The sequence below is a fragment of the Anser brachyrhynchus genome, assembly GCF_964034855.1.
Source record: "Anser brachyrhynchus genome assembly, chromosome: 1".
NCBI classification, from domain to species: domain Eukaryota; kingdom Metazoa; phylum Chordata; class Aves; order Anseriformes; family Anatidae; genus Anser; species Anser brachyrhynchus.
The window spans coordinates 87,906,689-87,921,615 of NC_137694.1; the positions used below are offsets into that span (position 1 = coordinate 87,906,689).

General features: G+C 53.4%; 1 protein-coding gene across 9 annotated transcripts in view; it reads right to left on the reverse strand.

Annotated features, from left to right (window-relative positions):
* BCL9 (BCL9 transcription coactivator) overlaps positions 1-14,927 on the reverse strand; it is an 83,698-nt gene that overhangs the window by 27,930 nt on the left and 40,841 nt on the right. Inside the window, exon 1 of one of the 9 annotated variants that reach the window (XM_080573847.1) lies at positions 1,328-1,389. The exons of 5 other annotated variants lie outside the window; for them this stretch is intronic. The gene's annotated coding sequence lies outside the window, so the exon portion shown is untranslated. Of the gene's footprint in view, positions 1-500; positions 731-908; positions 1,062-1,177; positions 1,268-1,327; positions 1,390-14,927 lie in introns of those variants that run through there. 3 more of the 9 variants (XM_080573849.1, XM_080573851.1, XM_080573852.1) reach the window with 3 other exon arrangements.

Genomic DNA, 14,927 nt, shown 5'->3' on the forward strand with positions numbered 1-14,927 from the left:
CCCCCGCCTCCTCCAACTCTGTTTTGACAGGAGAGCGACAGTCACCCGCAGCAAGGCTGAGCGAGACAAGCCTGGCTCGGCACAGCCTTCTGTTCTTCTCTGCCCCGAGCCGGTGAGGTGACAAACTGCCCCAGCCAAGGGGAAGCTGCTGCTTTCCACGGCAAGTGCTGCAGGAGCTGATGCTCCTCTCGAGGACAAGGGTCTCGGTCACCTCTAGGCCAATCTCAGACCCCAAGCGAGGTCTAGCACCCTCCCTCTCACAACAGCGGGCTTTGAGACGCTCCACAACCAGCTCCCCACTGTTGCTCATTATTTCATACTTTGTTACCTCGCTGCCTGCCAGTTTCCCGACTGATTCCTCATTCTGTTTACTATTAAACCTCTAACCGCGTAACCATCCCACCTCAGTGCTTTATGCCCAAATAACAACCCACGACTGCATCTGAGCCCGCCGTGTCCCGTGTCGGGCTTTGTCCGCCCTCCCAGGGGACCTCCCGTACCCCAATTTCTGGTCGCCAGAGGCCTCGTCGCCCCGTCCCCTCCATCGCGGCGGCTCTGGGGACGGGCAGCCGGAGAAGCGGGGCTCTCTCCCCTCCCCGTGCGGAAGCCGAGCCTCGCAGCTTCCGTGCGCCCACCTGTCCCGGCGCACCCCGAGGGGCCGTGCTCAGCGGCGCCGCCCCCCCGTCCCGCAGCCCCTCGGGGCAGCCGAGGACAGGGGCTCCCCGTGCCCCCCCGAGCCGCCCCCCGTGCCCGTGCCGCAACAAAGCCCCCTGCCCCCCTCAGCCCCGGCTCAAACTTTCGGCGGGCGGCGGTTGAGGAGGGGACGGTGGGGGGGGGGGGGGGGCGACCGTTGGGCGGTCGGTTGGGGGGTGGGGGGGTGCCGCCGCGCGCCGCCTCCCCTCACTCACCGGGGGCCGCGGGCGGGCTCAGCGGCGGGCGGGAGGGGGCGGCGCGCCGTGTCCCCCCGCCGCCGCCGGGTCCTTCCCCCGCCCGCAGACGCACACAGGCTCCATTGTCCGCCGGCGCCTCCCCCCCTGCCCGCCGCGCGCGTGGTACCGCCCACCGCAGCCCCCCCCCCGCTCCCCCCTCCCTCCCCGTTCTCCCCCCCCCCCTCGCTCCCGCCCTCCCCCCCCAGCTCCCGGCCCGCTCCCGCCGCGCCCCGCCCCGGCAGTGGTACCGGCCCCGGCTCGCTCCGCCGGCGGGACCGCCTCTCGCTCCCCGCGCCGGGCAGTGGGCTCGCCCGGCCCCGCGCCCCGCCCCTCCCCACACAGAGGGCGGGCGCTGCCGTACACCCCCCCCCCCTCAACCTGCCCCCCCCGCCGCCTACGCAGTGGTAGCGGCCGGGCTCTTAAAGAGACAGGCCCGCCTCCGCCGGCGCCCCCCGCAGCCGCAGGGGAGGCGCTCGACAAGCCACGCCCATTCGGTAGGCCACGCCCCCCTCCCTTATGACCACGCCCCCTACGGGGAGGCCACGCCCCCGCCGGCCGCGCGCGTGCACCTCGCGCTCCCCTGAGGCGCCGCGCGGGGCCCGCCCCGTAACGGCCCGGGCGCGAGCCCCCTGACAGGGCGCCGCTCCGCGGGGCTCCCCTCAGCCGCCCGGCCCAGCCTCGCTGCGCCCCCTCACGCCGCCCCAGCCCCCTGGTGCCTGCTGGAGGGGAAATCTGTCTCCCCGGCACAGGCTGGGATTTCTCTGAGGACCCCGAAGAAGCCGGGTGCCCATCTCCCCTCTCCTGGAGGCGCCTTTGTAAACCCCGGCCCGCGCTCCAGCCCCAAGGAGCCCCAGCGCACACGTCCATAGGAGGTGTTAGCTACGAGGTGTTAGCGGCTGCCGCCCTTGCCCTCCTCCCTCCTCTGGCCCCGCACTTCGCCGTCTCGTCCCCGACGAAGACAAGGGAGCCCAAGCGGCCCCCAGCTCCCACACGCTGCGGTTCCTCCAGCTCCCCTCCCATCCCCCAGCCCCATCCCCCTGCACTTCAAGCAGTTATAAATGACTGTGCAACTCGGCAGGCAGCGGTCTCAAATAACCACGCCGAGCCTCTCCCCTCCAACGGCTTTATGTCTCTTCCTTCCTCTCTTCAGGGCTCCGGGTAGCGACCGGCAAGGTGCCGTGCTGCTCTCGCAGGACTTCAGCTGCCGCTTCGCACGCCGCCTTTGGGGATTTGCCACAGCAAACTGCCACGAGCAGCGAATTCCCAAGGCGAGGCTTCTCAGCCCAGAAATCCCTGGCGCTGTCCTCCAAGGGCTTTACCACGGGAACTGACAACAAGAGGCTCCCCAGTGATCCGAGCCGCGGTGACAGGCTGTAAGGCAGGTAGGTCGAGCTCCGGCCTAGCGGGAGAGCATCCCCCCGCCACAGGGCCTTGCCCTCCCTTGGCCACACTTGTAAGAGCAGCCCTGGCAAGGCAGCTGGCCTGGCTCTCCGCAGCGCTCCAAGAACATCTTGGAAACATTACGGCTCTCACCGCGCTGCGTGCGCTCTCCTCGCAGCTCCCTGGCTGCAGCAGGGACAGAAGAGCAGCCTTTTGATTCAGAAGCGGGGTCCTCTTCCGTCGGGGCGAAGCAAGCCTAAGGAAAGCGGCTACGGGAGCTCCACTTGTGCAGAACCGATCAGACGAGATAGGCCAGCCAGCAAAATGCATTTGCATTGCACTTGCTGTAGATGGTTCAGAGCACGGCACACCCCAGTCGCTGCTTTTATGCTCTGTAAGGGCCGGGCCCTGCAAACACCGATTTTTACATGTGTAAGTAGAGTCCCACTGAAACACAATGGAGCTACTCATGCAAATAACATTACGAGTGTAGGGCTGTGGCTCCATTTCACCACTCCATCTGCAGCAGACTTGGAGGATCCTGCTGCTCTCTCTCACAGTTACCACCTCTCACTTGTGCCGGTTAAACTATTTATGGAGCCACAGCCACAGGTGAGCTGTTTAAAAGACCCAACTTTCCTTTAAAAGCCATGCATACTAATGAGAACAACCCCTGAACACCAGACCAGCTCTGATGCAGATCTCATCCCCACAAGTGGCTGAACAGGCACAACTGGAGGAGGTGGAAACATCTGAGGAAGAGGAACTTTTGAAGACGGGACTGAAGGCAGGCGAAATGGCGACACGGAGCCTTAGCGTGTGAAGGCTGCAGGCATGACTCTTCTGAAGTTAGACCCTGCCCCTGACCACCCGCGCTCTGCAGCTGAGCCTGTTCTCTTAACTGCACAGTTGTTCCACGTGAAAGAAGTTTCACCTCCAGTGAAACACCAGATCGCACCTTTTCAGTCACTGGTGCTTAAAAACATTCCCTCAAGAAAGTCTGCCACCATTACGAAGGATCTGCCAACAGTTATTGCTTCCAGGACCAGGAACACACACTCCTGCTTACAAATAAGGAACGCGGTTTCCATGTGCATCCGTAGCCAGCACGCTGCTGCTTCTGCAGTCAAAGGATCCCTCGCTATTAGCTTTGACACGGCACATTTGGGCCAAGCAAAGTATTCCCTACATTTTTTTCAGTTTATGGGCTATTTTATCTCCAGCAACTCCGGGCTGAAATTGCATCACATATTTCCTGTCTTCTGAGGCAAGATTTCCCTCTTTCAGCGTGATCATAACCTTCCAGCAGGGAAGCTCCACCAACTCCTTCAGAGCTTTGCTCTCTATTCCGCCCTCGACTTCTGTGTCCACGTACACCTGTGCAAAGTGTGTGTAAAACGCTCGCACTGCTGGAAGTGAAGAACACACATCATTAGGAGGATGTGTTGCTTTGTTTGTTTGCTTTAGGTTTTTTTTTCTTCTTTTTTCCCCTCCTTTTGCTCTGGTGTAAATGATCAGAGGAGCCACAGGACCACAGGAAGATCAGGCTCTGTGAAATCTTTTTCTTATGAGCTTTGAGTTTTACATGGCTGCGTGCTCTAATGAGCCTTCTCGAAAGGAAACAACCCGCTCTGCGAGGAACCCAGATGACGGCAGTTCTCCTCCTGCCACAATCTCTCTGCATGGGCTCAGGGGAGCTGCCTTCATGAATCCTGCTGCAGGACAAAGCCTGAGTCTGGACGGCGTGAAAGAGATGGCAACGGACCACAGGGAAGGGCAGCTTAACGTCCGCTGTTACTTGGAAAAAACTCTTCTTTCTGAAAGCATTTATCTATTATAAATCATTCCTAAAAGATGAGGAAATCAGGATTAGGAGGAGGGGGAGAGATTGTTGTGGCTTTGTTTCTAGTTCCGTTTCTTTTGGCATCAGACTAGAACCTAGTTTGGCTAGCCGCGAGCCTAGCCACTTTTGCTGAACCTCAGACCTGCAAACGCCAAAGCAGCAGCTCTGCTGGGTTCGGGCAAGCGGTCCCTCTGCTCCCGGACTTGCGTGGGACTGCACAAGCTCACAGAGAAGGGAAAGGAGTACATACCCATAATGATCTCCATATATATGCGTACACACACGCACACCCCAGTGCTGGCATAAGGCCACCTGTAGCTCCCCGTCGCGGATCACCACAGCCTCGATGGCCACAGAGGGCACAGAGCGTTGCTGCGAGGGAGGCTGGCTGCACAGCATCACCCTACAGCAACAGGCAAATGCAGCGTGGCAATCAGGACCTTGCCCTCGCTTCTCCTAGCTACACTGCAAAGAGAGAAACATTTAATCTCAGGTTTTCCTATTCACTCATCGATCTCCAAACAACCTGAGCCTTAATCAGGTTTGGGATGGAGCGTGGAAATGGGCCTGTGGTTAAAATACGTGCCAGAAGAACCTCGGGATCTCCAGACTTCTAGCGGATCTGCCCCCCTTCGAGACATTATCCCACATCAGAACCGTAATGCGATGAACAAATCCCATGCATTATAACAGTCCAACTGCAGGAAGCTCTTGCCCTATTTAGAGTCATTTCCAAAGTCAATAAGCAGGTGTGAGGCAAATGCTAGGCAGCAATACGGATAAATGCTCAGTTTTGTCTCCTGTGATAAAAAAAAAAAGAATTAAAAAAAAAGGAGAGAGGAGATTGAATCAGAAGGGGAATCAGGTAAACAGAATCTGGGGAAACATATGCTCATAAAACACATGAAAAATACAAATTCATACAAAACAGAGGTGGCAAATTTTGGCGTACAGGAGATCCCAAAACCAATGTTCGCCCAGGAACACCGGTCCTAGTACACTGCTCCTCTGTTTTACACGGAGCTGCTAATACACACCAAGTGCTGTGGCGCAGCCAGGAGAACTTGGCTGTGGAAGTGCCTGACCCCTGAGCATTTCAAGACTCTCAGCAGAAACTTTACACTCCCTTTGTATGTGTACGTGTACACATGTGTGTGTATGTGTACGACTGTCTTTGACTGCAATGAGAAAAGGCACCGCAGCCTCCTGCTCCCATTCAGCCACCTGGCGAGCCTAGTCCAAGACAGCAAGCCACAGCTCTGCTGCACGGGGACACACGCTGCGCTTCCGTGGTGTAAACCCCACCAAACAAAACGTTATCCCCAGAGGAGTATTTCTGAGAAAGCCATGAGCAGCTGAAGAAAGCACCTCTCAGAGGCATCCTTCTCACAGGAGGAATGGAAGAAAGCTGAGCCTGCCCGCAGGCAGACAGAAACCACCTGTGACCAGCAGGCACAACACCGGCCCTTTTGGCATGAGAGGCTCCTCGTGCCTCCCCGTGCATCCGGCGCTGCTCGGGGTGCCCGCCTGCTGTACCACAGGGCGGCAGCGCACAGATGTTTGGGGGTAACATTCGGCTCACGACTCTCCTGCAAGGCTACAAGAAGATAAAAATAACTTCAGCATGATTTCCCCTCTAGATTGCACATGAAGAAGAAACCAAGCCCCCACTGTACTGCAGACTGGCCCATTAGAGCGAATGGTTAAATTCCTGCTCTGAAAAAGTAGGCGTTGTTGTCTGTTTTGTGAGGCAGAAATCAATATTCCCGCCTCCTCTCCTTCTGTTATTTCACCTTGAGATACTCACAGTCGGGTAGATGAGATCTGAATCTTACTCCCCGTTACTGCAACTTTTCTCTCCCCAGCACTTCACGGGGTCACCGATGTTGTTGGCATCCTAACCTACCTGTAATTTACCACTCAACTCCCTAAACTGAACGCCACCAGGGCCTGAAGTAGCGACTGATTTTCCTTCCAAATCACACCATGGCGGCTATTTCTAACTGTTTATCTACACCCTCTATCTCAGTCATTTTGCTCCCTGCGTGCTCCAATAACAACCCTCTCTCTGCCGCCGCCTCTTTCTTCCCTGGGCCCCTATAATTCACCCCCTGGCGCTAGCCTCTTCCACGCCACGGGCCTCTCACACAAACCTTGTTTTATTGTGAAATGCTCCTTCTGCTCCCTGCCCGCCTCTAGGCTAACCGTGGGGGGCAGCTTGGTAAAGGGGGGAGCGAGGTGAGAAGGACCTGAGCGAGCCAAGTACAGCCCAAGCACACCTGAAGAAACACTGGCTGGGCAGAGACCCCCCCGGGTGAGATAAGCGGCGCCACGCAGGAGCAGCTGCTCCTCGAGCAGGTTTCCCTTCGGCTCTTCAGATTCTGGGGCCGGGACTGGTTCCCGCAGACCAGGTAGCAATACTGCCAGGCTGCCTGGGCTGTTCCGACGAGTCCTCTTGGATGCAGCTCTGTCTACTATCATGCCTGCCTCTGTCACCTAAGGATTAGACAACTGCAATATGCTCTACTTGGCACCATGCTTTAAACCCATTCATAAACTGAAGGCAACGCAGAATTCAGCACTGGGAGATAAGCCGTGTCTCTCACCCACGGTCCTTCTCACATTTGTGCTCCATTTTTACGCCAGCTGACCGCTGCTTTCCAGAGAGATTTTAACATGTTCCTGATGACCTCTAGTGCCTTGCGAACCAGGAGCCTTACCACCTGAGAAATCACCTCTCGCATTTCTTAGAAGCAGCAGAAAAGGCACTGGCTATTCTGCCTAGAGTTTCAGGAATCACCTCCCCAGGTGTTTGACCACCCTTTTGCATCCCATCCTAGCACCCCGGAGACGCGTAAGTTTGCAGAGGTACCTAGGAGAGCGGAGTTGAGGGTTGTTCAGTCTCTAATTTGCCATTGTTTGCTGGTGACAGTCTGATGAAATAGCTCGAGTTATAATGAAGACAGTTTTCATTATCTGTCATTTAATAATGTCAAGGGAGCTCCGACTGAATGGATAGGTGCTACCTGTTGTTTCAAATAGCTTGTGATGAAGGAAATACATTTCAAAAGCGCTAGTCACTGATTTACAGGTGCTGTACAAAGATTACATAAAACAGTGAGATCCCTCCAAAGAAAACAATCAGATTTCCCCCTTGCTCTTTAGACATTGGTTTATTATCAGAGCGTGGTGCTGACTTTCCTCTGCAGCAATCACCGGAGGCTTTTCAGACCTGCAAGACCCTAGACGACAGAGGACTACACCGACACACACAGGTGCCGTCTTTACGAGGGGGCACTCGAGAGTTTTGGCTCAGCTACATACATGCCTCATTCTTGCTCTGCATTTTTACTTGTGCACATTTACGGTGCAAACTCCGGACTGCTTTAGCAGCAGATGTCATGACTGGACATACTTCTGTCCAAACATTTTGCTAGTCCCTCTCTGCAGAAGGTGTTGGCCTCTCACAGCTGAACTGCAAGAACAGGCTGTGTGAATGTTCCTAGTCCATCTGAGCACAAAATCTGCCAGCTTATTTTAAATTTTATCTGTTTATTTGCTGGTAAGAATACATCTGCTTACAATACCTGCCTTGCAGATCCTGAGAGACACCTAGCACATGGTGTTTCTTTTCCATCTATATCCTGACGTCTCTGAGCGTCCATTTAGCATGTGAGCTGGTGCTGCACGGGGGACCTGCCTAGGTAACGCAGCTCTTACGGGACCCGCTGTGCCTAAGCGTGCTTGCAGCACGGGCTGTACCTACACACAGCCCATACCTCCTGCCTGTCCTTTCTGTCAGGCAACAGCAAAACGAACACCAGAAGTCCAGCCAGCAACAGGCAACGCGGTATCGTGATACTCTGGCTACGCTGTCATAAAGAACCCCTTGCATTTTTGGCAATTGCTGTTCTTGAGTATCCAGCATGAATCTCTTGTGAACATTTAAATGCTGAAGCAGAGGTACTTTCAGCTTAAGAAAGAGACAACAAAGACTGCTGCTGCTTTGTGCAGTTAGCACAAACACAGCCTGCCCAGGTCCCATGCAAGCCAACTAGTCTGTGCAAGTCCAGGTCACCGTTTCCCCCACGTGCAGACTGCAGCACCCTCCACGGCGTCCAAGCTCTTGGTGATGTACTCAATGCTCAAAACTAAGAATTGATGGTGATGAGGAAGGAGAGAAAGACAGAGTCTTTGGAAGGTGGGCTCTGCAAGTCACAGATGTGGGAAGAAATAAGAGCTGTTCTGAGACCCGATCATTTCTGCATCTTGTTTCCATTAGGACAATGCTTCCCAGCCACTCGCCTGAGCCACCCTTGCAAAGCATCTCCCAAAGAAAAACGTTTATATTCGTGGCAACATGCTCCAAAAAAAACACATCCCCAGTTGCCTACTGCCGTAAGCAAGCGTAACTCCAACAACTGCAATAAAGCTGCCCTTTCTGCGGCCCTAAGGCTCTAGCACCACAGTAACGAAGCCAAATACCGTTGTGATAAGACGGCCAATCCACCAGAAGATGGCTGAACCCGCGTCGCAGGCTGCCTACAATAGATCTCCTTCCTGTGGAGCCCCCTGCCCTCTCCAGCCCCACACCCCGCTCTCAGGGCCGCAAGGACGAGCTGCGGCAATAAAAAGCAGGTACCAGAGCCTAACGACCCTACAGCTCCAGCTGCTTGCCACTCCGGTTTCTTCGCTATCCCGGCGCACGGCTTGTTTTCCCTGTCTATCTGAAATGCCCTGACAAGCACTGCTCACTCCGAGCTTGAGGCGATTGCTGGACCTGTTGGGGGATCCCTCGGCACACCCCGAAAGCAGCCCCACAGCTTGGAGTACCTCCTGGATTGAGAAGGATGCAGTGCCGGCTGGTAGCTCAGGACTGAGGAGAGGAGAGCAGCAAATGGTCCTTCAGCTTCAGAAGTGGTCCCTTGAGGCTGGCAGCAAGGAGCCTCAGCTCAGTAGTATAGTCTGGGGAAAGCACTGCACACAGATCCAGTGGGTAATGTTGAAAACCCATCGGCAAAGGAAATGTTTTAAAACAGAGGAGGAAAATCTACTTGAAATCAATACTGTGAAGGTCTCTAAAAGGAAACACTGGGAAAAAAAAAAAAAGGACGCATTTGCCACATATAAATCTTTAATGCTATCTTGTACTTCTAACAAAGCCTTAAAAGAAAAAAAAAGCAAATAAGAAAAAAAAAACAGGGACTGTAATGCACCTGATAGAGCAATCATCCTCACATGGCAAAATATGATTTTCACACCTGGTAAATGAAATGACTCCGCTGCGTCCCAAGGCCAGGGTTAGGGGCTAAGGTGAGCTGTTAATGGAAGGTTAGAGCCCACATAACACATAATGGCTCTTCAGGGAGCACCTTTCAGATGCTCTTTTCATGTACGGCAGCGCACAGTGATCAGAAGGCACTGCCGGCACACACTGAAGTCATTGTCACTGACAGTGGTTCTCGCTGTGCAGTAGCCAGCTGATAGCTTGGCTTAAGACAGCCGGCTTACACGCCAGCACTCGGGCTCGGGTAAGTCTGCTCTCTTGTAAGAGCAGTCCCAGATTCTTTCATCTCCCTCCTGGCATGCCTCCTGCAGCATGCCAGGGTTAACCAGCCGCTCTCGCCTCACAGGCGAGGAGCGAAGCCATTGAACTGAGACAACAAACTTCTCAGCCACGTACAGCCAGAGCCTCCGAGCCATTAAAAGAAAAGCATGCCGTGAAAATCAAGGAAAATGCTGATCACAGGCCATGCTGGTAGGTACTCGGTGGCATTCAGAGCCTGCCCTGCATCAGCAGGCAAGACTGCTAGATCCATGCTGCACAATTTGCCAGTCACTCGGGGACGAGAGAGAGCTGAAGCCTCAGAGGTACCGATACGTGCAACAACAAAACCCGAGTGGAATCGGCCAGGGGAAGAGGCAAGGAGAAACACAGCGAACGCTCCAGCGCCGAGCAAAACATGTGGCTTTACAATGCGCTTGAAAATATCTGGCTCCATAAATTAGCCTGCGATTCCCAGCTCTTTAACCCTCGGCTCCCGCTGATTTCTGTGGATGAAGGAGATGTTTGGCACTCCCAAGATCAGAGGCCGGATCGAATGCTTTTCAAGAAGTACACAGATGCGCGTGTTCCTAGGGAAGGACGAGCTAGAGTGAAGCCTTCAAATGAGCACAAGGAGAACCTCCTGCCCACAGACAGGAAAGTGGTAACCTCCTTCACTTCCTTTGTGGCTTTAACCTAAACCACAACTCCTCCCTTTGGGTTAGGAGTCTCCTCCACTCATTCAGATGTTTGTCAGCTTGCCTCTGCCTAATACCCAGCATCTGTCACTGCCACATAGGAAAAAGAAGCTCTCATCTTTTTTCCCTCTGTCCCAAACCCCTTCTGCAGTCTCCTTCTGAAACAAGAATGGCTTCGATGCTTGGCAAAGCAAATCTAAACCTTCAGCTCTTCAGGCACAAGTGCAAAGCTCACCAATTCCAACATGAGGGAGTCAGGGGAGAGGAGACACTGGCACGCAGGCTACACCAACATTTGGCAAAGCTGGCAGCGAGGAAACTTCAAATCATTGTTCCATACCTAATCAGGGAGGGGAAAAATAGTTTCCCAGCCTATACCCAGAACCTATGACCAAATGAATGAAGGCAAGATTTTACTTCATCATCTTGAAACACCGTACTTCAAATTTTGGCACTTTTTGTAGTAATTTACTTAGATAGAAACAAATGATCACTGGTCAGGACAAAAGGGTAGCATTTAGACTTTTCAAACATCAGGGCATTTTGACCATTTCACAACTTTTCCCCCCTCCCTTTTTCCCACCCCCCCAAGATGGGACACTAGACTGGAATCAACTTTTCCCGAAAATAGCAACAGTTTTGGCAAATCAGCAATTTTCTAAGAAAAATGTATCACTGGAGAAAAATCTTAACAAAACCTAGTCCTGTTATTTCCTCCCAGCACTGCGCAAGAATATGCCTCCACGGTGTAATTCAGCCTGAAGTTTCATAGCAACTCTGATTCAGACATATTGCTCACGCAGATATTAGGCTATGCCTTTGACATCATGAGAGCAATGCAAAACAGCACATATACAACGTGGCCAAGCAATGCTGCTATGGAAACCCTGGCTTTTGAATTCCTGTATATGGGGTGTCTCGATTCGTATCCCTAATATCGCCTTAATGGAATTTGGTGTATTTGATTTCCTTGCCCTAGTCACCTCCCCCCTTCGGGAAGGGGGACGTCTCTGCAGGTGAAGCAGAAGGGGATGATGCCCTCACCACGTTCCTGGCTCTGCCGCACGCACCAGCTCAGCAAGCCCCAACCAGCCAAGGAACCGATTTGTGCCTCAGTTTCTGCAGCTGGGAGATGGAAGTCACTGGCAAAGAGCTGCTCGTAGGTCTGCTTTTGGCTACGACTCTAATATGCTTCGAGCTCCTTTGTGACAGCCAGAAGATGCACGCAACGCGATTCTTGCTTGTTACTTTCCGTAGGCGAGGAGCCACTGTCCTCTGCAGACCTGTGCCGCTGATCTCTCGGTAGTGAAGAACCGACTCAGGAAGTACAGTCGCCCACTCAGGCAGCGAGGAGATAAGTAATAAAGCGGTGCACTTGCCAAGTTCTAAGGAGGTGGTTTCTTAAAAAGACACGGGAAGCTTTCATGCCTCGAAGCTGACTAATTTCAGAAAGTTCCCGTTTCGCTCTCTTTTTCTTCAACTTCTTGCAGAAGTGCGCGGATCTGCTCCTCTGAAGCGCTTCCCGAGAGGGAGGGCCAGGCTGGCTGGACTGAAAGCACTCCTGCTGGAGAAAAGGGGGCGCCTTGCCTCCTGCCCCCTCATCAACAAGGTGCTCCCTCCTGGTGCCCTTCTGCTCTGGGCCGAGCACCCGAGCAGAGCGCGCGGCCTCGTCGGCACGGTGCAGCAGCCGAATAAACTCACCCGCGCGAGCCAGCGATCACAACTGCAGATTAAGTTCCTTGCATTTGTCTGATTGTGTAATTGCCGGGCTGCACATTCAAATGAGTATTTGTTTTACTGTGTGATATACAGATAGAGCGTATGCACTGGAGGCCAAATTCACCCCTGTTGTAATTTCCCCAACTCCGGCAGCAATTACTCAAAGGATTAATTTGGCCCACAGTGTTTTCTAGTATATGTGATTCATCATTTCTTTCCTATAACAAAGAATAATACACTGCTTCAATCAGCGGTGATGTCCTGGCCTCCTTGAGGCTGCTGGACTCCCTGTTTAATCAGACATAAAACAAATCACTTGTAGAGGCAGAGGCGTATGAGCATGCTTTAATTACAATATTGTAACACCAATTAGAGATCTATCTAATCGAGGACTCAGTATTTCCTACTCGGGTATTACTCCCATGTTGGGATAATTACTGCTAATTAAGCTTGGAACTAATTAGGCCAAATGATCTCATTTATACCAACATAGATGACTTCGAGGAGTTCACACACACACACAAAATCCAAGGGTGATTTTATCATTCCCGGACTCACCAACACCTTTGCCTTTGAGACGGACTGTCCCTCCCCAGCAGAAAGCCCTGCCGAAATGCAAGTCGCAGAGCTCTGGTGACCTCGGACCCTTCCCACGGTGGAGAAATGCTCTCTGAAGGCGTTTCTGTTGACAGGCCCGAGTCACCTTGTGCTCTAACAGACACTGAGAATGAACAGAGCCGTGTGTCACTGTGGTCCAGTTCATTCAAAACCTACAGACTGCTCTCCCCGTGTCCTGGCCGCCTTCTCAGCACACCTCTACTGCGTAGGGTAAGGAGGTTTGCTGCGGGGCCCAGCGCAGCACTAAGACTCAGAGTAACTAAACAAACCACAACAAACACACTTCTTAAACACGCTCTGTATGTACTGTTGCATGATTTGCATGAGTGCTGCGTACAGTTAGAAATGACAACCCAACAGCATTCAGTGACAGCGGCTCAGATGCACCACATGCCACAGCTGAGGGCGGAGGCCGGCTCTGGCTAACTGAGCTCCTCGCAGCACTGGTGCTCCCGGACTCACCGTGCTTGTAGCCTGCCGGCATTCAACAGAGCTAGAGCTGGCTTTCCACTGCAGTCAGGAAAATAAAGGACAGCCCATGAGGCTGTGTTTATATTGCAGCTTCTCCTCCTCTCCCCGTGCCTCCAAATTTCTGCACCGGCTCAGCACTGAGACTCGCAGGTAAACGAGACACCAAGTCAAAGCAGATGCTATCAAACTAGCATTTAGACCTGCCTTTGGCTGATGGAAACAGCAGCAGGCAGGCAGCGGCGGGGTGTTCCCTGCCTAGCACTGACAAGGGTTGTGGGTAAAACAAAGCTTAAAAACAAAACCTTTGATTTTTGCCTGGGTAGTTTGGGAGAATGTAAGTTGGCTGGGGCTTCAACTGTTGCTTCTCACCCAAAAGGTGGTTTGCACCAGCAGCTTGATTTTCTCCTATGTATTTGCTGATTTCACTTCCAGACTGACTGAAAGAAGAACACCACTTACTGGAACACCATCTACCAAAACGCCAGTCCCACCTCTTGAAGCAATTCAAGGCACAAAACAACTCTGCGCGTAGTAAAACCTGCCTTCTCTTTACTTTTGGCTTTCCCTTACCAGCTCCCTTTATAACTCCTAAAGCTTCCTCCTAAACACTTCATCCTTTCAGGCTTTCTTCTGCTTCTGGCTGGAACCAGGAATGCACCATTGTTGTCAGGTCTTCTTCCAGCCCGCCCCTTTGTCCTCGCAGATCATTGTTCCCCGGTGAGTCACAGACTCCCCCTCCTTCCCCTCCAAAGGCCTCCTGAGCAATCTTCTCTTTTCCAAAGTCTGTCAGAAGGGAGCCCAGCAGGATTCCCTACCCCGGCCCCACCTGGTGACAGCACCTCCTGGAGCTGATCCTCCAGCTGTCCCAGGCGTTTCTGCAGAAGTGCCACTTCTTTGTGCAGCACCATTAGCAGATTAGTAAGTAACACACGGGACTAACACAACCGCCAGCTGGCAACGCACTGCTACTTCTGCCATTTTCTTTAGCGAGCAACGTGACTCCTAAATCTGATCTCCCCCTCCAGCTGTTACCCAATCCCCATCTCAGCTACCAAACTCTCTCCTCCCTCCCCTGACAAGCCTGTCATTCCTTGCTTCCCAGCTGCCCAGGCCCTCACTGCTCCCTCCTCAGGCCCAAATAGGCCAGCAGACACAACGCAAGCATCCATACGCATATCAGATTGCGCGCTGCAAAAGCGAATGCTTCCACACGCTGCAACACAGCAGCAGCCCACGGCCCGCTGACCCACGCTTGTTTGGGTGTCTGCTGGAACCCTTGCAGGAAGGGGTGGGTTGGAGACCTTCTAGTGGAAGCACAGGCATCGACCCCAAAGTCTGAGCAAGGCAGTGCTCAGCAGAAGCACAAGTTGGGCCTGGGGGACCTCTCTGAACAACATCTTTGGCATTAAGGCGAGGAACTCGGGAGCTTGAGATCAGAAGTGCATCCCAACCGGGCACGAGACTCGAATAAATATGACGCTTTACACTGACAGAGTGCCAGAAACCTCCTAACACCCCCCCCAAACTCCACATACAGGACTCTTCTCAGTCACTGGTGGCTTGGATGGCAGAAACCAAGCAAACAACCTCCCCATGTAACAGAGGAAGGAAGAGAAGGAACACCCCATGGAGGAACGTTGTAAGGCATTGTTTTCAGAGAAAATCCATACTCTCATTTAGGGTCTTACTACGTGCAGAGGTCCTGTTGGTGGCCAGCCCCACGT